Genomic DNA, 25054 nt, shown 5'->3' on the forward strand with positions numbered 1-25054 from the left:
ATCTAATCTTTTGATACTCAGGGCAACTGCTGACTTCAGAACAGGTACTGTCTCTAGAAGGAGTAGAGAGTGATCCCTGTGGGGCACTAGAAGGCCTTTTTTTCCTATTTCTCCTCTTTCGGGTCTCTGTTCTCTAATTAAAATAGGTGTTTTGGAAAAAGAGAACATGAATTCTGAATACAGTAATAAATTGTATCCTTGCCTCAGATGGAATTAAAATGACTGCAGACTTGAAATTTCCCTGCCTCTGAAAACTTAATTTGATATTTTCTGTTACACACCAAGTAGTGATTTGCAGAGGCACAGACTGCATCTAATCTTACATCTAATTATCTGATCATCTGAATCGCAAATACAGTAGTTAAAGGGTGTCTGTTTAAAGGGCAGCCGCAAAATGTAAATATTAAAAAGGAGAGCTCTCTAGTTTTCAGGAAGCAGACATGGAGATTTATAATAGCCATTATGTTATTCACGGTATTAGGTCAGCAGGTCACATAAAAATGTGGTTACGTTGTTCTGTCGCTAAAATGTGAAGATAATTCTGAAGTCTGTGCTGAGCTTGTTTTGACAATTAACCTCCATTAGTATTCTAGGCCACATAAGAGCAAAACTCTTAAAAGGCTCTCTTTTTCATGAATGTACTGTCAAATTGACTTCATTTAAATAGGACTGTAGCCACAGTAAATGATGAGTTGATATTTATACAAAGCATAACCTTAATTAAAATATTAAACGCAGTGTTCACGGAATTATTGTACATTTATATGTAATAGAGTAAAAACATTGCATGGGACTGTTAAGCTTTTTGTACGAATCTAATTAACTTTGACAGGCTCTGGGCTTTTCTCCCCCTTATTTTTAGAAGTGCTGTAGAATAAATGTTCTTGCATCTGGAAAACTTCAAACAGTTTGATCAGCAGTTCAGATCTGATTTAAAATGTACGTATTGAGATGCTCTCTTAGACGTGCAGGGCTCAACTTCTTGTGGCAGGAAGGCAGATGCGGAAGGGAGAACAGCTGTAGACTGGTGCTGCCAGTGGGTATTGTTTTTGTCACAATTTACTGTCAAGCCGCTACCACTGTGAGCAGGTCTTTGTATATTAGGCTCTGGTTAATGAAAAGGTGAACTCGCATGGCTGATTCCCTGGAGGGCGATTAGGAGGGAGATATTTCTCTCCACCCTTACACTTCTGTAGCCCTGAGGGAACAGAGGCACCAGGAGCAAATCTAAATTCCCACGGAGCCCAATGACTTCCTGTTTGGTAAGTGAGGGAAGGAAGTCCTCCTGCAAACAGTGAATTAGGACATTGAGGATAGTGCAGTTTTTGTTCTCCTGTTCCTTCCCTAAAATCTAACTGAGGATCAGCACTGAAAGAAGCTAGGAATTTCTCAGTCTAATTGCTATGATTCAAAGGTAACAATAATAGCAACAACAACAGTTATATTTTATTCAGCACCAATTGTGTAGCAATTGATTTGGGAACATGACTTTTTCTAAATTTTTAAACATTTTATTGAAGTATAGTTGATTCACACTGCTGTGTTAATTTCTGCTGTACGGCAGAGTGATTCGGTTATACGTATATATACATTCTTTTTCACATTTATTTCCATTATGGTTTATCATGGGATATTGAATATAGTTCCCTGTGCTATACAGTGGGACCTTGTTTATCCATCCTATGTATAATAGTTTGCATCAGCTAATCCCAAACTCCCAATCCTTCCCTCCCCCACCCCCCTTCCCCTTGGCAACCACAAGTCTTGCAAACATTATTTTATTTAATCTTTACCCCATCTCTGAAGAAGATACTATTTCCGGTTTACTGATGCGGAAACTGAGGCCCAGAGCCTCTGTCTTCCTTCCAAAGGCACATAATTACAAAGCATCAGTGCTATTAAAATGCGAGAAAAACTGTAAATTGGCGTTGAATATTGAAATAGATAAAAATTAAGTGTAAAAGTGTAACACAACAATATGTATTTCATATGGACCTATTTCTGTAAAAATGCAAAGGAAGAATGTGTGGCTATATATACACACAGACACATGTATATTGATACAGATAAAAAGAAAGAGAACTGAACATATTAGATGGCTGACAGTGGTTATTTGAGGTGGCTGAGCAGGGGAAGAACAAGTAGAACAGTTTTTTCAAGTTTTTTCATTAATTTCTTAAATTGTTACAATCTTTAATTCATGTAATTAAAGATTAATTACAAAGGGTAATTAATTAAAGGGTAATTACAAGCTTAAAGATCCAGAAAGGACTTTTGCTGCCAAAGTGAACATTTGAAAATGAGAATACTAAAAAAGAGAGTGTTGGCAGCTCTAATTTCAACTAGGGCTGTCTGACCCCAACATTTGTGCTTCTACTAAACTATGTGGCTTTTTAAAATGTGTGATTAATATTAAAAAAAAATCCCACGAAAGGGGATGGTGAATCTCTGACCTCCCTTTGGTCCTTGGGAAATCCTGCTTATCCATTGCTGATTTGAGGATACATCAGAATTCCATCCTTAATCTATTTAAGCCAATCAATATATATCGAGTCCCTGTGATGCACCAGTTGCACTGTGAAGCCCAGAGGAGGCTGCAGAAATGAATAAGGCACTGATTCTGCCCTTTTAAGGTGTTTAAAGCATCATGAACAGACAGACTTATGCCCAAACAGCTGACAGACAAGGCTTAGTGTCATACGTGTGTTGACAGTGGGAGAAACAGTGTGCCATGGGACATTTAGGAGGGGACAGTTATAGGGCTAGGGCTCACGTGACAATTTGTCGGGTACCTAGGTAGATGTCTAGGAGCTGGACGTGATGGAAGATGCCAGGATGTGGCCTCTGTCCTCAATGACTGTGTAATGTTATAGGAAAGAGAACATTAAAACACGAGAAAAGAAAGAACAAGAGAAGCCAGGAATAGTACGTAATGGACTGCTTCGTAATATAAGTTAGGCCCTAAGTGAAGTAAGAATTCAGGAAAGGCAGTGATCACTGTGGGTAAGAATTGTAGAAGAGGGTTTCATAAGGAAGTAAATTATAGTACCAGTATGTTTTCTGCTTAGCAATTGCTCTGTGAAAGAGTAGTGGCCAGGAATCCTAGTTAGTCTGCACTTTAAAATTGGCCTTTGAGTGGAGTCTCTCTTCATTCTCTGACCGTTGTTTAAAAAAGGACTGAATAACAATTAAATCCATTCATGGCTGAGGCATTTAGTTTATATGTATATACACACATACACATACATGCATTTATTTGCTATATTCATATAAATCAGGCATCACAGATGTCTCCCTTTCTCTCTCTCTTCCCTCCTTCCCTCACTCCTTTGCTCTCTCCATCCCTCCCCTCCCTCTCTTTCTCCCTCCCTTCTTTCCTTTTTTTCCTACTAGTATTTCTCACACATTGGGCACAGAATCAGGCACACTTGGTTTAAAAAAGAGAGAGATTTCTACCCTAAAGAATAGGAGACTAGAAGTGTAGAGGAGCTAGCTGTTTAGGGAGTTTCATTTGAACAGATATTAAATCTGTGTTCTAGATCCTTCTAGTAGTACCGTGATCATGCGTCTAAAGTATCTAGCACAGTGCTAGTATATTCTAGATGCTTAGTAAGTGTTAGTTCTCTTCTCCATCCTCTCCTCCCACCTTTCCACAAGGCTTTAGTGATCCAGTCTGGGGAGAAGAGAGAAAAGCCCACATGGGAGGGACTGTAAAAAATAATCTAAGACTGAGGGTTGCATATTTGGAAAAAATTTGATGTTCAGTAATCAATTCCTGCCAATGTCTCAATATTAGGGTGATTAGGTCTATTATTGAGCAACCCTGGACTTCCTTAGAGTGAAGATAAACAATGTAAGTATATTAAAAATGCATATGCATCTAGAGCAAACCACATACACTGTTAAGTATCTGGGATGCTTATTTTTGAAAAAGATATTTCTATCATATTGACTTTTTCCCTATTTTTTTGTTTTTAATCATTCTAAAACAGATAAAAATCTTTCACAGCCTGTCTGACTCATACTTCTTTAAAGACTGAACTTAAGACTCAGCCCTTGCATTTTTTAAAGTGATAATTTTTTAAGTTATGTATGTACTCTCACCATAGAGAATCTGTAAAATAAAGGAAGTATAAAAAACAAACAAACAAAAAGACATAATCCTACAAGCTGGAAAAAACTATTGTTAGCATTTGGTTTCAAGTTCTTCTAGTCTTTTTAATGCTTATTTATATTATGGTTATTGTATATATTTGGTTGCGATTATACTTTTTAGATTTGGCTGCACAGTTTTTTAGTGTGATTCAGTTTAAGACCATTACTCACTTTCACAATAGTTCTGAGGGGGACATAGAGAAGAGGCCTGTCATTGAACCTGATCGGGCTCCATGCCAAGGCTTCCCTCTCCTCTGATGTCATCCCCCAGAGTGTGGATGGCCAGGGAGTGACCTGGGAGGAACTTCTGCTCTGTGCCTGACGGGGCAGACTGGGAGGGCAGTTGCTCATGGCAGCTGGCTGGCACACAGGTTCTTGGACGGCTGACTGGACATGGTCAGAAACAGGAAACACGAGTTAACTGGCACATATCTTGGGATCCAAGTTCAAGCAGAATAACAAGTTAGGACCTGATATGACCTGAATGTGGTGGACCTGTGGGATCGAAACAGAGTTGGGAGAAGAGAAAACATTCCAAGAACATCTTTAGTCAGACAGCAGACTTGTATATTCAACAGTCTTTTCTGTCCTCTCTGGGTTTTAAAGCCACTGAATGCATTTATGCCAGACTGTGGGGCTCCAGAACTCAGGTGTATGAATGGTTAACGTGGCAGCACGTTTGGAAAGGGAGACAAGGTGTTTATCCCAGAACTTCGGCTTATATGTATTTATTTGGGATAGTTTTGGGGAGTCTTGTGGACATTGTAGGGGAAGGGAATGTTAAAGTGTCCCTCCCCCAACAATGACTTGGTTCTCTTACTGATTATTTCTTTGGAGCCCAAAAACTACCCTTAGTCCAGGAGAACTCTTGGAGCCTTGTTTGAGGGAAGGTCCTTCTCATCTGAACTGACTAGGGATTCTATGCAAGGTCCCTAGGCCCATGGTGGTCCAGAAAATCCATGTCCTTCTGTGTTGGATGACGGATCGCAAATACTTCTTGATTTAATATATATTTATTAAGTACCAACCATGTATCAGATACTGTGCAGAATACTATAGATATAAAGACTAATAGAAATGGTTCTTATCCTGAGGAAACAATATACAGAGAGATAGATTTGTAGGGAGATTAATATAAGCCTTGGAGTTAGAGGTGGGGTTATGCTTTTTGTCCAGCCATGGGCGTTCAGTAGTGAGTCCTAATGAATGATTGTTGAATGATTACATATTGCATTTACCTACTTACTATCACCTTTTATCAAAAGCAGAATTTTGCACATAACTTCTGTTTATGCAAAGCTTCTCATGCTATTACTTGTGTTTTGAAACCTGAACAAATACATGACTGTCATTTTTTCCCTGCTGTTTCTACAGTGTGCTATTTTTTTAATTGTCCTCTTTACATACTACTTTCTCCTCAATTCAACATTTTATCTCATTTATAATCCAGTAAACCAGGAACTTGACTTGGGATGTTACCCGTTTTATTATTCCTCCAATGATCTTTAGAGGCAGTTTCGGGATTATAGCAGCAGTTCCTGAGACTCTGAAATGGGATAGATTCACTGAGCAGTGATTCTCCACCTTTGGTATTTGTCAGATTCCAGAGATGATCAGCTCCTTGTCACAGCTGGAGAATCACTGGGGACGTGACGCTACAACTGAGATTGTTGCTGGACATGTGTGAATGAAATGTATATTTCATGACTGCAAATTGTACAACATTATGAATCTGCCACTGTGGACAAAACTGGATCTGGCTTTTGACCTTTTCAGACCTTTTAGAGTAAAATAAAATTCTTTAATTGCTGGAAGTTAGCTAGTTCTCTTATGACCATAGGGAAAGGGTATGTGTGCTACTGATCTGGTTGATCTTCAGTAGGTCTCTAGGGTTTCGATTCTCAAACTGTAGCATGCATGCGAATTGCCTGGAGGGCTGGTTAAAACACAGATTGCAGGGCTCCACCTCGGGAATTTCTGATTCAGTACATCAAGGTGGGACCCAAGAATTTGCATTTCTAGCAAGTCCCAGGTATTGCTGGTGCAGCTGGTGCAGAGACCACATTTTGAGAACCACTAATCTAGGAGCTTCCTTTACTGCGTAAAACTATGATGACTTTTTAAAAATGTAAATTGCTGCTAGAGAATGGACTTGAGGATATGGGGAGGGGGAAGGGTAAGCTGTTACAAAGCGAGAGAGAGGCATGGACATATATACATTACCAAACGTAAAATAGATAGCTAGTGGGAAGCAGCCGCATAGCACAGGGAGATCAGCTTGGTGCTTCGTGTCCACCTAGAGGGGTGGGATAGGGAGGGTGGGAGGGAGGGAGACGCAAGAGGGAAGAGATATGGGAACATATGTATATGTATAACTGATTCACTTTGTTATAAAGCAGAAACTAACATACCATTGTAAAGCAATTATACTCCAATAAAGATGTAAAAAAATAAAATAAAATAATTGGAAGGAAAAAACACCTATTGGAGGATGGATTCTCCTTTGGAATATTCATGATTCTGTGGAAGATCAGAAAATCTGTGTTTAAGTATTTTCAGGAAGGGAGACAATAGCTTTCGTCATAACTTATTCAAATAGTTTTTCAATTAAAAAATCTATTATAAAACCTTTATCTGAAACTTACCTCATCTTTGTCTTAGACTTTTTGACCTTAGAAAGGTGGCATCATTGATAATTGAAGATCATTATCAACCGTCTCTATTTCCTCCCATCCCATATCCCCAGTCTAAGTAATATATTGCTTTAGTACCGTAATACTGACCTTAATTTAATTTTGATAAACAAAAGGATGGTGAATAGTAAGGCCAATTATCTTTGAAGAGAGAAGGCTGAACTCTTTTAACCTGTACGAGAAAGATTTCACAGAAGACATCCAAGTTCCTGAAAGGAAGTTTATCTGACCCAGACATGACAGGGAGAAATGACTTAAATTTAGCTTTGCCTCTTTCAAGTAAGGCTTTATATCAGACATTTATTTGGATACACTTTGGTGCCCTTTGTGTTTTCCAGTTAGTAAATGAATGACCCATGTAACACCTAGCCTATGGAAAAGCTGTGTAACTTTTCCTTGGATATCAGGGGTAAATCCCAGTTTTTATGTAGCCTGAGACAGAAAATCTGGGAGGCCCTCCTAACGAGTACAAATATATCTGATATTTGCAAATTTTACAAAAATGTATGCCAATGTGAAAATATTAAACTTCTTCCAGGGCTGGAAGCAGCCCAGGCTAGTGAGGGGCCCTGAAGGTTAAGTTTCATTAGCTTCAAGGACAGTTCACTTCTGACTGTATTACAGAGCCCTGACGCAACTGGTCACACATTGTGGATGCTCAAGGAAATTTTGTGGAGTGAATTCATGAATTCTTCATCACAGTATCTTCAAAGCAGTGTGATTTCCATTATTTTTGAGCTCTTGATGTCACTATCAGTAACTTGATGTTGAACATGTGTTTAGCACTAGTTTTTTGGTTTTGTTTTGTTTTTTAGAGAAAGAAGACACAGGATCTAAATCAACCAGTGTTTTTCTGTGTAGAATCAATAGCATATTCATCAGGGACCTCCCATCTTAAGCTAAAGAGATTAGCAGTGAAGACAAAACGGTGATGATGAATGCTGCTTAGGCCAGGGAGGATGTCAGCCTGATAGACCTGACAAATAGAACTCAAGGCTGGTTAGCTTGGAATTCTGAAGATTCTGTTGCTCTGTCTTCTAATTTTTAGAGGATATAAGGCTGGGAGGTTTTGAATGGTGGAGAATTTGCTCTAGTGAAGTCCTCAATTTCTGGATGATTTTTTTTTTTTTTTGGTACGCGGGCCTCTCACTGTTGTGGCCTCTCCAGTTGCGGAGCACGGGCTCCAGACGCTCAGGCTTAGTGGCCATGGCTCACGGGCCCAGCCGCTCCGCGACATGTGGGATCTTCCCAGACCGGGGCACGAACCCGTGTCCCCTGCATTGGCAGGCGGACTCTCAACCACTGCGCCACCAGGGAAGCCCCGATTTCTGGATGATTTTAGTGGAGATTTGGCTACTGCACTGGGCTTGGGAGGCCAGGTTCAGGTGAGGATGGACTAATAGCAGGAGAACACATGATCCTGGAGTATGGTCAGAGCTGTTTGCCTCCTTTGCTCTCGAGTATGTATCATCAGGTAAAGATTCACAAGTGTTTCTGCTTTGAGATGGCAGTAAAAATAAGCAAAGAATAAATAGCTGCAGCTTTCTCTTCATTAAGGTCAATGTGGTGGCTTAGGTCTTCGCAGAGATTCTGAAAGAAAGTACAATAAAAGTAGAGGATTAAGGAGGTAGGCAAAACAATTTAAAGATAGTCACAAGCACTGAAAAGGTTTTCCTTAATGATTGGATTTAGAGTTGTGAGGGCGTCATTTAAAAGGAAGGAGGACTACATTATTAGTCCATTATATCCCTGATCAATAGAGACCACCCATTTCTTTTAAATAGTTTATGCGTGATAGCTAATAGATTGACCAGGGAAAACAAAGTATCATTTATAATTGCTATTTGAATATTTTATGTAAAAGTTAATCTTCTGAAGAGTCAGAGAAATCATCGTAGATTAAAATAAGAAATAAAGATTTGCATTTATAAGAAATTAATGATAGTTCTGAAATTGAAGAATCATTTAGTGCTGGGAGAAATAAATACAAATTGTAACATCTATCTGATGGAGTTTTGCTTAGATTGCTTCTGGTAATAAACCATCTATAATAATATAAATCAAGGGCTGGTGTTTGCCATAAATTTGCAATGTTTAGCATAATATTTGTTTGCATTTCATACTAAAGTGACACCAAGAAATATGAGATTAATAGTTATTAAGTGAAAATGACTTTCATGTCTGTAGTCATTTTTAGAAACAGTTATGTGTAATTCATTTAGGGAGCAGAGAAAATTAATTTGCAGCTGTGGTGGGATCTAGCACGTTAGAACAAAGAGGGAAGTGCCATATCGTAATAAACTTGTGGAACATAAGGGTGGGATTCATTTTTAACCCCTCCTTTTGATTTCTCTCTAACTTCTCAATACCTTATGGTACCCTTCAGGTCACCACACTTTTGTTTGTTGACTCCAGAACATTATACTAATAGCTTAAGGAACAGGAAAATTGATACAAGTTCTCAAATTATGTCATAACATTGGAGATCACAAGCTTAACCATACCTAGGGGGATAGAGGGTCAGATGGCAGCAGCAGCAGTATGGTGCCTTATATTAATTTTAATTAGTGTTTTCATTAAGAAGTGTCATATTAGATTCTGATTTTTTAAAAAATGACACACTATCTACTTTCATTTGTTTTACTGCACTACAAATCCACAGTGATGTTGAAGTTCAAGTCTATAAATTTTTTTTTGAGAAATCTAGCCTCAGATTTTATGAGCTTAAAAAAATACATAGATTATATAAATAGATTATATAAATATAAATAGATTGTGGAGAACAGAGAATATGGAAAACATTTTCCATCCAACAGACATAAAAGTGAGAGAGGAAGAGAGCAAATACAAAAACTAATAATACGAAAGAGTAAAGACACTATTTTAAATGCTTTATATGTGTTAACTCATTTGTGTTATCTTGGGTACTGGAGCCCTTTTTAGGCAGTGATGCATTTACTTGTTCAGGTACTACTTATTGAACACCGTGTCTGTGCTGGTCACGGAACTAGGTTGGAAGCATTAATGTTTTAGAGGAAGGTGGAGAACAGTGATCATATTTAAGAGTTTTTAAAAAATAAGTCCAACTTCTGGTCAATATGGTGTTATAAGTTCATATTTTGAGGACGCTCTGCCCAAAGTATCTACCAAAGCTAGATAAAATATTTTAGAAACATAATAATAAAACACCATGTAATGTGAACATTTTAAATTAGATCTCTAGGTGGACCAGAGACTGGACAGAAATGCCAAGCAGTGGTGAGCTGAAGTCCAGTGTGGGCTTGCTAGGCTCTGGGTCTGGAAGCAGACAGAGGTAGCTTAGGCAGTGGAGGGGCTGGAGGATAATTAAAGTACCCTGAAGCCAGAAACAACATGAAATTAGGAGCCATCCCTACCTGGCTGACCCCCTCCTCTCAACTGCTGCCTGGGACACTGATTTCCAGGAAGCTGTGTGTTTAGCACTTGGAGGACAGAATCAGCCCATGACCAGGACCTGTACCAAACCATCTCCTGCCTTGGTTTACATGTCTGTAGAAGCCCCAACCATATCATGGAGGCAGTAACTCGGAGCTAACAAGATAAGACACCTGGCTCTGGACTGAGTGCCCAGGAGGATAGGTGGAAGGAACTACAGATCAGCCAGGGATACTGATATGGAAGACATGTCAGTATGCTGGGGTATATAACATGGGACTGTTTTTATTTTTTTCTAATCACTGCTTTCAGTTATGTTAAGTTGCTTCCCCTTTTCCCATCCTTACAAGTCATTAGCTGATTCCAAAGATTTCCAGTCACTTTCATTTATTAACTTATTCCCGCTCAGTGTAAAACTTAAATCTTCAAAATCTGGCTCCTCCTTTATGCCACGGCAAGCTAGAACTGTAGCCCTGTTAGCTTGAAGTGATCAGCAAGGGCAAAGGCTGGTTGTGGTATGGCTCTGAGGCATCTTCTTTTTCTCCCATTTCCTCTAACAGCCCTATAGCTCCTCCTGGTTTGGGAAGGGTAGGGAGAAGGGGTCAAGGAGGCTGACTTCCTGCTAGTCATGGAGGTGGTGCCTGATGTTACTTGGATTTGGCAGGGTTCTGTCTGAAGTTGGTGCCCTCTCTTTTAGGTTCCCTACGTTCTTGGGAGAAGTAGTCATCTTCAACACAGTCTGTCTTTGAGGATCATCGCAGAGAGGGGCTTCACAGTTTCCCTTTGGGTCTTAACAATGGTCCACATGCCCAACAGCTTCTTTGGTTGGGTGTGTGATCACTTGACCCAGTAGCCACATGGAGCCTGATGACTTCTTCCCCTCCACTCATCTTGGTCTCCTTTGCACGAAACCAAAGTGACCTTCCAACTTTCTGGAGGACTGAGATGGAGTGGGATTACTGCAGCTCAGTACTGACAAGCCCTACTTTATAAACTTTTTTTGCAGGGTCTCCCTACTTTGGTTCTCACATCCATGGACCAGAATCAGGCACTCATTTACATAAGACTCCATGACACCAGGGGACTCATGCTAAGTACTTCCAAGAATGCACCTGCCAATGTAAAAGTAACCATTAAAATATTAGAAATATAATTTAAAACTAGGTCAAATAGATTGTGGAGAATAGAGAATATGGAAAACATTTTCTTTCCAACAGGCATAAGAGTGAGAGAGGAAAAGGGTAAATACAAATTGCTGGTATACAGAAGCCACGAAATGAGATGGTAAGAATAAGTACCCTTGTAATGAAAATGTATTAACTATATTTACCTTACCTATTAAAAGACAGAAACTAACAAAAATTTTTTAAAGACAGCTAAAGTTGTAAAAGAATGCATAGCAAGATTTAAAGTATCAGAACAAGATATGCCTAAGAGAATGCAAACCAAATGAAATTTGGTATAAAAATGTTAACATCAAGCAAACAGATTTTAAGGTAAAACAAAACAATACAAACACATTATCGTGAGTTAGAAGACACAATGCATAATGAAAAGGAACAATATACCAGGTATATACAATACAGTTGACCCCTGAACAACATGGGTTTGAACTGCACAGGTCCACTTATATGCAGCTTTTTCCCAAGAGTAAATACTATAACGCTGCACGATGTGTGGTTAGTTGAATTCAGGGGTGCAGAGGAACTGGCTATACCAAGGGCTCTTTGGATTTTTGATTGCATGTAGCGTTGGTGCCCCTAACATCCACATTGTTCGGGTCAACTGTCATCATCAACTTGTAAACACTTAACAACATAGCCTCAAATACATAGAGAACTAAACTGTCAAAATTGCAAGAGTAATGTCCGAGGTAACTAGCGGAAGATTTCAATATGCATCTCTCATGATCCAAAACCAAGCAGAGAAAACATTTACAAAGTGTAGAGGCTTGATCAGTATAATGCACAAGATTGAATGTGTGTTGTGTGTGTACATATGCACATATCCATATTCGCATTAACAAAGAATACATATTATTGAGTATACATGTACACAAAACTTTTTAAACACAACTACGCAAGAATGATAGATCTTTTTATATTCATAGATTTTGAAGAATCACTATCATCTGGCTGATAGTCTTTGACATCTGTATAATGTAATTAGAAATCAACAACAGTCAGTTCTTCCATCTGTCGGGCAAAACAATTTGTCCTCTACCAACTTACGTTTGGTGGTCTGGGGACCTGCAAATTAATTGACAATAGACAGGTTAACAGGAGAAGAGTTCATTATTCAGGCATGCAGGAGTCCTCTGTAGGGAGGAGCACACAGAACAGCTAGGGGTAAAGGTTTATATACCAGCTTAATAAGTGGGGAGGAAGGTGCTTAAGGCTTCAAAAGATGTAAGGTTCTGATGATGTTTGCTTACACAGATTTTTTTGGAATGTCCTGACTCCCAAGGTCAGTTGCATTCCTGACTGAGAGCTCTGGAGCAGAGGGGGTGGGGTTTGTGGCAGATGACTCTAGTAAATCTTTGCTTTAGGCAGATAGGGAAAGTTTATGTAAGATTTCTTTTTGCATCTGTAGCTCAGATGTTTTCACTTTGAAGTAATCTTTATATCATTTTAGTGGGTTGTTGGTTGCTTCATTTCCCCCATGTAAAACGTCTTAGAAAGAAGCTGGGTTGATTGCTCTGGAGAGAAGGCTCAGATTAGAAGTTATGAAGTAAAGATCTGCAGAAGGAGAGAAGCGCATAGATTAGAATGAGAAAAAGAAAGAAAATAAAAGATTAATGTTTAGAGCAAACTATAAATTCAGTTTCTAAGTCTATAGTGCAGCTAGTGGATAAGATTTTAAGCATTAGGTTTGAAGTATTTTTAGGTGGTGGAGTGAGGATGTCAGTGGCAATTCGATAGATTTCCTGGTTTGAAGTTTGAATGTCTTTGGTGATGGCATAGATGTCAATGTCACAGTCATGGTTATTTCCTGGAGCAGAGCGTGGAAGAATGAAGGTGTTCCGGTGAACTTCCTGAGCAGTCCATACAGTAGAGCACCAGCCACAAAAGCTGCCCATATATGATCTATTGTAGTGATGGGTCCTTTGAAGTTTATGTCAAGTCATTCAGCTTCAGCTTGCAGGGCTTCTTTAGATCCTGGGGGAAGAGGACAGCTCCAAGACAACCTAGAACTGCCTGGGTTAGTCAGGCTTTAGTTCTCAGTGATTTCCAATCAGGAGGGTGGGAGAAAAGTAGGAAATGTTAACTTAGAGGGTTGTAGCTAGATATTGAAGAGAACTAGAAGAATCTAGAATTCGGTAAGGATTGACAAAATATGTAAGATAGCAGGATCTAGTCCAGTTTACGGATAGAGAGTAAAACCTCAAAGACAACGAACAGGACTAGAATCTGATAACCCGCAACGGTCGGTTACAGCTTTCCATTGAAACAAAATTTCTCTCCATGATCATCTCAATTTTAATCAGAAATAATCAAAATAAGATTAGTATTATTTACAAAATACGTCTGATCTTATTATATTTGGCCAGATTATTTACGTAAGTGCTGCCAGAATGGGAATTGACCACGTAGGCCTTTTTAAAATTTGCTTTGCTGGAACTTTTATAAAGGAATCTCAGATTGGACTTTAAAAGCCTCTCAAGGCTAGGAAGCCAAGGCAAAAACTTGTCAGTAGACTTCACCTGCAGTATATATGTGAGCAGATTCCTCTGTTCTCAAGGTGCCCCAAATATCCTGATTCCAAGGCCTCTGAAGAAGTGACCTTCCTTATTTACCCTTATGGCTGGGAACCCTCTAAGCCAGATGCCAGTCCAGTTTTTCCAACAGGGCTTTGTAAGCTTTGGCTCCATAAAGTCAAACTTAGTTCCTGCAAACTGTCTGATCGTATGTGATTCTATGCATCATTTTCAAATATGACATTCTAGTCAAAGCCTTGATTATATAACCATGTTTCCAATTATGTTTTGTTACAAGGAGGACAGATTCTTATCAAATTTATGCAAGTAACTATATTGCCATGAAACTAAGAATACCTAATGAGAGTTTCCAAAGTTTGGAGGGATCAGGCAGAGAGAAAAAGATAAATGTTTAAATGTTTCATGTTTGTTTACAAAAGTATAATTTACAAAATTGTAAGCTATAGATAGCTTAAGAGAAAAGAGAAGAGGGTTCTTTAAATCCAGCATCAATATTCCAAATAAAAGCCGTAATCGTCCTTTATGAGTTCATTCAGTCCCATGTAATTCTTGTTCTGCTTGATCTTGGATTAGCAGTTTCATGAACCTATCAGCTTTTCCACTAGAGTTCTAGAAATTGTGACTTAGTTCAGTGGTATAATCTCAAAGTTATTTAAGCGATGCCATTAGAAACTTGTACCCCAGAATACCTGGCATAGTCCTTTTTCATGGGTCTTTAAGAAAGATCCTTTTCGTTAAGATAAACACTCTAGCCTGTAGCTGATTGCAAGAGTTTTCAAGAAAGCATCAGAGTAAAACAACTATCTGTGGCTGAAAAAAGATTTAAAATAGCTTTGGTTAAAGATCTGATGAGAGTTCATTATAAAAGTAATGCAGTTGGCAGAGAAATTTGGTTGTTTCCATGACATAAAATATTTTAAAATAAAAACTGGAGATATGACTGATAACATTTACTGCTGTTTTCTAATATCAGGTAAAATGGTACCAGGACATATCATGGACAGTGAGGGCATTGATAAATCTCAAGGAACTTCATAGAATTTCTGAATACTTATATTAATACTATTTACCCATTCAAATATAACCTAGGGAAGGTTAAGCATCTCTCCTTATTTGACAGTGCTTTTCATGCAGTTAACATATCTAATTAATTTTTAACATCTCTCTTTTTACAAGGTGAAAAAACAAATCCTGTGAGATTTTTTAGGTCCCTCTGGGATATTTCAAAGTCAGTTCAATGTCAAGATTTTATTTAGGATTTGACTTTGAGAAGGCAAAGTATCCAAGTTGAGAAATGTCAAAAGGTTTGAACACTTGATTAATAATAGGATCATAGGTCACTGTTTAAAAATACTTAATCTGTTCAACAAAGTGACAATGAAAGATTGTAAAAGTAATGATAGGAAGTTACATGGTTATAAGATAAAGCTTAGCTCTTTTGATAGTTAGAAGACTTGGTTCTCTTAAGCCGTCAGGAATATAATGAAGACAATACAGGAAATTATTCTGAAAAGACACAGATTACTTAAAGGGTCTAGAAAAACCTTCTACAGTCCTTTCTTAAGAGCAGACCAATAGCCCAATGTAAAACTAGAGTTTGGTTTTAATAGAGAGAGGAAACCAAACTCTAGTTTTGTATTCAGGTATTGTTAATAATAAAGCTCATTTTTTTAAAAAAAGTATAAATAAACCCATTCAACTGTAGCCAGCTTTGACCATTCAACATAAATACTTAATGCTGATAACTTAATGCTGATAACTCAGAAGACAGACCGATTTTTATTAAACCAATAATAATATTACACCAGTCTTATTTGCAAAGATTTATCCAAATCACATAAATTTGAAAAATATTTGGGATAGTTCCTATACTTCTGGGAGGTTTAGAAATATTTAATTTATAAAAGAGCTTATTTTTCTCTAAGCCAAATATAATAGAACTCTTTTAAGGGATTTTATAAATTGATAATACCTTCCAGAGGTAGGATAATATCTCACGTATACATAACATACGACAAACATAAATATACAAACAGATGCAAATAGAGATCTTACGTGGCTTTCATTCTGAAATTTTAGCTGTGAGTCAAGCATATCATAGTAATGCTAATTACACTAGTGTATACAAGAGTTGGTTCTAGTCTTTGCCCCACTTTATGTTTTATCCTAATTACATTGCTGGCAGATGTAACAAGTTGTTACCTGCTCAACATGAGAGCAAATCTTTCCACCAATATTTACAGAGAAGGTTTTTAAGATTTTCTTTTGCCTTGATATATAGTCTTATGGAGGCTGTAGACTAGAATTTGGGCAAGGGATTGAGGAGACATCAGGTAGTTATCTGGGTGTCTCCAAATTCTTCTAAGTGGATAAAATATCCAGTCTGTTTCCAGTTGGCCCCCTTTTTTCCCTTTTCAGCTTCAGATAGTTGCTTTTGGGGGTCCTTGAGTCCTTTAAGCGTCCCTGACAGGGTCAAGGGACCTAAACTAGTTTGAGTGACTTCTGCGCTTTAATTTTGTTAAGGGAGTATTTTAGGCTAGCTTTGATACTATTTATGTTCTTTCCATTTGATCTCCTATAGGTACTAATAGGACATTTTCTTAGGATGAAAGCTCTCGAAAAATCCTTTAAATATAAAAGTTTTTTCTGAAATAATCCATCATCTGGCCATTGACAATTAGGATCCGCATAGATATACCCATTCCAAATGTGACTCAAACCAATAAGACTTTTTGTGGCTTAGTCATGAACACAATAGGTGTCTCTGAAGAGGGCACAGAAGATGCAGCTTCCATACTTCAAAATAACTCCCAACTAGAGGTGAAATGAAGAAAACCAAGTTGCCATAGGTGCTAAGAATGCTTAGTTCCAGTCTTCCCACAAAAGTGAGGCACCTCCAATCACAGGCCTGCAAATCTATGAAAACAGATGGGTGATACAGAGATCAGAAGTCTTAGCACTATGAAGGCATTGGGAAGGAGATGACGAGGTACCTTATGGGTTGAGACCCTTTAGGATTCAGTCTTAGACAACCTCCCTGAGAGCTGGCAGTGGTTGGCAGGAAGTTTTGCTTGTGCATCTTATGTCTCAGTACTCTCTCTGGTTCCAAGCTAAGCCCTCAGGACACAAAATTGAGAGAGAAGGAGAAAATCATCTGGTCTTATTGGTGGCCCACAGCAAATTTGTCCAAGCAGATACTGGTCCAGTGAGAACCGCAAACTCACCAGTCTGTGAGGGTGGCTTGAACAGGCTTATGGAACCTATACCTGTGTTCTTTGCTTTGCCCTTCTTATGACAAGCAACACTTTTAGACATCACAGCACAAAACAACAGCAAAAAAGAAAGTGACAAGAAGATAGCACAATGACTATTTATTGGAAGATCCAAACCAAGAGTCATAATACCCAAAGAACAAGAGGAGTTCTAACCCAAACATTTTCTCCTGTAAATCTAAATTTCGGAAACCTTCTTTCTGAGAAGATGAGAGGCTCTTACCACTTTTGCTCAACTGGACCCCAAGCAGAGATCTGGGAGTCTGATGGTAAGAAAGTTTAATTTTGCCAGCTTGGTCAGAGATCCTAAGAGCTCAGCTACGGTCTCCAGAGTGAGTGAAGATTTCTGACCATTCAATCCTCGTTGCCAGAACTGTTGGGAGGAAAATCTTTTCCTCTATCAACTGAGGTTCTATTGTTAATTTCCTGAAAGATTAACAGGAGAAAAGTTTATTACTCGTGCATGCAGGAGTACTCTATAGGGAGTAGCTCTCTGAACAGCTAGGGATTAGGATTTACATACTAGCTTAATAAAGGGGGTGGTTTAGGGCTTCAAAGGGTGGGAGGTTCTGATGAGGTTTGTTTACACAAATTAGGTTTGAAATGTGCCACTGCCCAAGGTCAGCTGCCCCTCCCCCTGCTCCCTTCCCCCCCCCCCACTGGAGACTTCCCTGGAGTGGTGAGGAGGGAGGTGAGAGGGGGGCGCTTGTGGCAGACGGCTCTTGTAAATCTCTGCTTTAGTCAGTAGAAGTTCGGAAAAGATTTCTTTCTGGGCGTGTAGCTCAGATATTTTCAGTTTGATGTAATCTTTATGCCATTCTAGTGGGTCGTTGGTCCTTTCACATGGAACCCTGGAGAGGTTCCACGTTAAGCATTTAGAGTGGAGGCAAGCAATGCACAGGGGAGATGTGTGGGGCTGGAGGAAGAGAGTTGTCTGAAACAGTGAATGTAAAGTTAGTGGAATCCCCACGTCCCTTTCTCCAAACTGTAGAGCTGGACAAATAGCTGTGCTCTATTCGAGAGAGAGAGAGAGAGAGAGAGAGAGAGAGAGAGAGAGCGCGAGAGAGAGAAGTTGGATTAGTTCTTTCCTCTGGAGAACGAGAACCAGAGAAGCTGCAGAAGGGGTGCAGACTGACACTGTCTAGGAGTGGATATGGACTAAAAACATAGCTCTCTTGCGATGTCTGGTCCCCAAGCACCAGCCACAAGCTGTCTGCTTCCACAGGCAAGAAATTGGAGCCACTTTTCTGAAAAAGTGAATGGCCCTAAAAATCAGATTTCCATACGCTGACATCCAGGAGCTTCTCAAAAATAAAGTTCACCCCTAGTCACCTAACAGTGAGTCCACCAATTGTAAGCCCTTTCTATCACACATAGCTCCCAGTCAGCTTCTAGGGCCTCATGCTTAAATATAGACAGGCACTGATAACCTTATACCTGAGAAAGCCTAAAACAGAAGAGAGAGGCTAAAAAAATCCTGAACTGAAAGGACTCAGAAGAAACAAATATTTCATAGGAAAATATAAAAAATAATTAATCTGTAATTCAGCTGTTTATATAAGGAGACTATCATCAGAGTTGTTTACAGTCACAAACCATTAGAAACAACTATATGTCTATCAATAGGATGTTGGCTAAATTCTGCTATATTATTCTGATAAGTCCATACTCTGGAAAAAAAAGGGTTAAAGTAATTCTATAAATTTCAAAATGGAAAAATATTTATACCATGTTATTTGATAAGTTAAAAATACTTTTTATACAATTTAAAAAATAGTAGATTATGATCCCATTTATGCAAAAATATGTTTGTGTGCTCCCACAAAGAATTGGATATGAATATATCAGATTACTAGCAGTGGTTATATCTGGGAGCATCTTAGGGGCAAACTTGACTTTCTGTATTTATTCATTGTTCAAGCTTCTTTACTACTAGCATTTATGGCTTTCAACGTTACGAAAGGAGCTTAATTTTTTTAATCGAAATATACCAGGACACCTGCAGAATGACTAAGTGGCTGATGTTATTTAGCCACATCTGCTTAGGAGTCAAGGATGATACTGCTTTACCAAAACATTCCCTAGCATGAATTAACCTAAAATAAAAACTCATCTCATCCAAAACTATGTTGCTTGTTAGCTATGGTTCAGTAATATAATACGTGAAGTTCTGAAGTCACATTAACATTTCTTATGATGTTAGAGGGAAATTATTTGATGACAATCTGGATTACATATACTTTTCTAGAAACTTTAGTCTAATACATTTTCCTCTTGGTGCATAAAATTTGTGCCGTGCCTTTTCTTGTGCATTGGTGCTGCTGGTTTTTGGTCTTCTGAAGGTTACAGAGTTCCCTTGGGGACTTCTTTCTTTGTAGTAATCAGGAAAACCCCAAGGAAGGCTTGGTGGATTCCTGAGACTTGGGGGCCCATTGCTGGATTGGGCTGGGTTGTTAACTAGTGTGCAGGAGCAGATGTGACCTAAGTCATTATCAAGGAGGAGAGTTGGTATGAGAGAGGATCACAGGTTCATCTCCAGGTTCCGTCTGTAGGAAATGAGACCAGAATAAAAACTCTCTGTGGCTTTGAGTGCCCTGAGAATAAAATCAAAACCCATCAGCTGAAAGGCCCTGTTTGCCCTACCAAGCATCTCATCATTTGAGCCAATTTGGCCTTCTTTCAGATCTCTGGAGGCCAAGCGTTTTCCCCTTTTAGAGCCTCTGCTCATTCTGTTTCTTTCCACCTCAATGGCATCCCCTGGCTCTCCCGTGGCTGGCTTCTGTTCACCCTTTCAGGTCACAGTGTCACCTCTTCAGAGGTCTTTCCTAATTAATGAATCTTAGCAAGCTTCTTCTATCTCTGTTTCAGTCCCCTGATTGTTTCCATCTTAGCACTTCACATTTTGTATTTATTGAGGTACTTTTACTTACTCTCCCTTCTACTTAGATTGTTGGTGCAAACTGAATTTGGCCTTTCTTTCATTTGTACCACCTGCAGCTGAAACTCTCAGCGCAGCACCCAAGTCCCTCTCCTTTATCACTGCTCACCTGCAGGCTTCCAACTGCTAGCATTTGCAGTTCTGTGCCGGAAGACTTAACTCTGGTTTCTGGAAGCTGACTCTGCCTACCTGTGCTTCTGCCTGAAATGCTGGAGAGGAAGTAGCCCTCAACCAGTCACTGATAGAATTAGTGTATAAATGCCCAGTCTCCCTCCCCCATTTGGGGAGCTCGTCAGCTAAAGTCGGCTGGCTCAGTAATGCATCTTTTTTTCTTGGCTAACTCCCCTTCACTGTCTCATTTCACCACTTCCTTACTGATGTTTTCTGCACTTTCCAAATAAACGACTTATATTTAAATCCTTGGTGGTGGGGGTGAGGGGTGGGAGTGGGCAATGCTTCTGGCACGTGTAGGTGACAGTATTTGCTGAACGAATGAATGAATGGCTGGCTGGCTGGCTGGGTGGATAAATGGAAAAATAGATAAAGAGTAGGTTACAAAATAGAGTTCAAGGCTGCATGAGGTGTAACATTTCAGACTATTGACTGAAAAAGCAAATGTTTGGTGAGCTCATTCTAACTGGGGCTAGTTGGCTCCCACAAAACACATAAGCCCATATAAGGGTGGAGATATAGGCAGGTTAGAGACAATCTTATACGGCATTTTTAAAAGCTAAGTTTTCTTTAGGTCCAATGCCCAATTCTTGATGATCGCACGGATGCCCGACTTAGGTGCAGTTTTTACATTTATTGTTTTATTACAGTATTTACCTAAAGTGTTAAAATGTGCTATGCAAACTCATAAATAATGTTCAACATGAATTTTATTTGGTTTAGGTGAAGTTAACAGTCCAAAAAAATTACCTTTCAGAAATATATCTGGAAGTGAGGATTGGACTGTAAGTGAAATCGGAGGGTGAGGTTTAGTCAGACCCTCAGAAAGAAGTGATCACAAAAACGGACTGAGCTGTGGAGGGTGAGGTGTGTGATTTTAGTGCAGGAATCGCTGTTAGCTGTTTTTATCAGTGTTAACACTGGACAGGTTCACACAGTTGTTTAGAGACAGACTAGAATCCTGAATCAGAAATCATTTCTATTTTCAGCAGATTATGAATATGGAGAGTTCAACTAGACTACGAGTTTCCTGATAGCGAAAAAGGAACGTCAAAGTCTGACCCTAGGGAGGTCAGCGTACGGCATGCAAGTGACTTTGAATGCATGAAAAGTGTGAGTGTTTGGGCCAAATGGCTTTATAATTAGTGCTGTTTTCAAAAGCAAAGCCATTGGTATGGACTAGTAAATCATTCATCACTAAGTAAAGCATTCCTCAGATTACACAAGAATTTAATTCTGACACTCCAGGTGATGAGTGTTATCTAGCTGTACACATTTAAAAATTAAAGATAATATATCTAAAATCCTGTAAATTTGTATAAACTTTCTATAAGGAAATATTGATATAATGGTGCTGGTGGAAAAGTATTTGTATTTAAATGAGCATTATGGTTGAACCTGAATTAACTAAACATGTCGATGGAGATATTGTTCAGGAATAATTTCCAGGAAAAATTTAACTCCTTTTGTTGAATCAGCCTGCCTTTTTTCTTCATGGATATTGGGAATCCTGCAATTGTGTTTCTTCAGGTATTTTGGTTACCAAAGAGATCAGAACTTAATTTGCAGCTCAATTTTCTCAAGCACATGGGAACTTATGACTTTTATATGTGTCTTCTAAATTTTTCCTTGTTTTTAAAATCTACTGATTTTTCTTTTTCCTGGGCCTGCATTTTTTTTTTTACATTGCCCGTATTTTTCTCTCCTACTTTATGTAAGTCACCACAAGCTTTTTGTGGAAAATGAAGGAGCAAATGATTCATAAATAAAACATAAAGAAGTAATCTATTTTTATTACATTTCTATTCTTTTTTTTTTCAAGGCCAAATGTTTGCGAAGAACAGCAGCTGACTGTGGTGGGACTACCATACCCACGTGTCCAAGCATTCACACTCACCATCAAGATCTGGAAACGGCTGCAGTGGCCCATGGTGGTGTGTGAGTTACGAAAGAAGGTAAGGGTGCTCCTGCTATGTCCTTTTGATTCCTGAAAATCAAAGCCAAAGCCTCAACTGCATCTAAAGATTTCATCCAATAAATTTTAGAAAATACCTACATAACTAAGTAAACGAGTGTAACCTATGCCCACCAGGAACTTTCAAAGTTATATATTTTCCTTCAGAAACAGGCTATATTATTACTTTCGTTCATGCCTCGTTTTACGTGTGAGCTACTTGGGGTTAGATGCCACTAATTTTACCCCTTGACATGATAAACTTTTGAAAGCTGGAGATCAGAAGCTTGAGAGAAACAAGGAATATTGTGTTGGTTTGCTAAATTTAGCATGACTTAGATCTGGGCATCTATGACTGTGAACCATCTCATCTGCCCTTGGTTCTCTTGTAACACTTTGAAACCTAGAGCTTCTTTAACTTTATTATGGCATTTGAATTAGGCTTAACTGGGCTGGCTGGGAGAGGAGAGATAAAGCAAGTATGCACTTTCTATGCGTGAAGCCTTCATAGGGACTTTTTAAAAAAAGTTTTAAAATAATTTTATAGAATATCTAAGTACCTCTTAACACAAATAGCTGCTAATGTGTTCAGGTTTTACACATTAAAACTTGTAAAATGAAATCAGGAAACAAAGTTAAAAAAAGTGTGGCTTTAGATTAATGAATTTATTATTCTTATTATTACGACTACTACGATTACTAAAAGAAAGTTGAGGGCATTTGTAAATAACTGGGTTTGCCATTGTGTAGAAATGGCAGAACACTGATAATATAGGACTAAATAAAATAAGATTAAATCATTTATAATTATGGATATTTACATATACATTGTATGTGTGAATTTTTAATCTTCAGATGAATAGTCTTTTTTTGGTCTATACTCAGGACCTTTAAATTAAATTTAAATCAGAAAAAGCTTCAGGCTTTTACTGGCTGTGTGGCACTGGTAGAAGTTCCTACATTTCTCTGTGCCTTAGTCTGTAAAGTTGGAAAAATAATACCACACATGGATATGATGAGGATTAACTGAAAACATATTTAACACCTGTGGCACAATACTTGGTACATAGTAGGTATTAGAGTACCTGTTTTTGAAAATAGCTTTTCATTTAGATTTTTTGGTACTCATCCCATGAGGTTTAATCATTGTTGATATTACACTGAACCAAAGAAAGTCCACTACCATATAGACGTTCAGACTTGGGAAAGCAAACATGAATAAGTAAAACATGTTTTATTTATTTTCAAGAGCTTAATAGTTTTATACATCCGTTTATTCAGCAAGTATTTATGAAACTGAGTTTGGAGTTGAGGCAGTGTTAAAAGATGTTTGACATTTTTGCCAAACTAATATCCCTTTTGTTTGTATGTAAGTCTGCAAACCTACACTTATATCCCTGTTGAAGAGATGCACCTCCAAAATATTAGATGACACTTCAAGATGGTGAATAATTGTGTCATAAAAATTGACATTAAATCCTATTTTTGAGAGAAGAGAAAGAACAATATACATTGACATGATGGGGAAAGAGACGTTGGAGGAAGTGAAACTTGAAAATGGCATTGAATATGAAGGGGATTTGGGCTGGGGATATGAGGATAGGTATGTGAAAGGAAGAGAATATAATACTTTGGGGATAAAGAGTAAATATGACATCAATTTGATAGAAAGGATGTAAGCCAGTTTAGAGATGTTTGGTATTATGGTCTATTAAGAGGTCAGCACAAATAGTTAATAGTGTAGTGTTTTCAATTTTTGTTCATTATTGGCCCTCTAAGGAACCTCTGTAAGCTTTTTTTTAAATTTTAGTAATCGTCCCCCTCCCCCATGAAGTTTTAACACCACAGATATACTTTGTTTCTGTTTGTGAACTCCGCTGGTTTGTAGGACCACAGACCATTGTATTAAAGATTGTATTTCACCGCTCCTACCCAAGAACCAGTTGTCCCCCCACTTGTGGGTGATGTCACCACTGTTGAGAATGCACACTATCATGAGACCAGTACATGAGGGGCCTTCACGGTCAAACTGAAAAGCATGTGCCTTATTATCCTCCAGGATTTCATTATCCTCTTCATGATTTTGGGTTCCATTTTTGAGTTAGTGACCCTTAGGTAAGTTTATGCTGCAGGACTGGAGGCCCCTCTTAATTTTCAATAACCTATACCTATATTGAATCTTGGTTATATATTTAGTGAGGGGTATGTGTGTGTGTGTGCGTGTGTGTGCGCGCGCGCACGTGAGTGCATGTATAGTGTATACAGATAATATATTTGTGATAAATGGCAGGATTTGGATTGCAGGGAGAATTTTTTAGTGAGTTTAAAGCGACAGCTTTGGCCTGAAGAGGAAGCATTACTGATCTAGATTCCTATTTCTTAGGACCCGGTACTACACCATCTACAGACAGTCATGCAGCATGGAGCGGCAGACCATCTACAGGCGCTGCCCTGGTTGGAGCTGGCAGGACAATGAACCTGGCTGTCTATGCTGTAAGTTATAATTCTTCCTGTCTAACTCTCTGTCACTAGAAGTAGTGGTTTCACTCTGTTTTGGGCTTCAATCATATCATGCCTGTCAAGTTTTAGGCATCTTTAGAATCACCACAGATTCAGAGCATCTCTTTGGACTGAAAATGCACACATGACATGTGCAGAAATGCACAAAGAGCCTTTCTGTTAAGCGCTGCTAATGATAGGTCAGAATTCAGGACCCGTAGAACTGCTGCTTTATATTCT

This window comes from Phocoena sinus, chromosome 4 (genome assembly GCF_008692025.1).
Source record: "Phocoena sinus isolate mPhoSin1 chromosome 4, mPhoSin1.pri, whole genome shotgun sequence".
Taxonomy (NCBI): Eukaryota; Metazoa; Chordata; class Mammalia; order Artiodactyla; family Phocoenidae; genus Phocoena; species Phocoena sinus.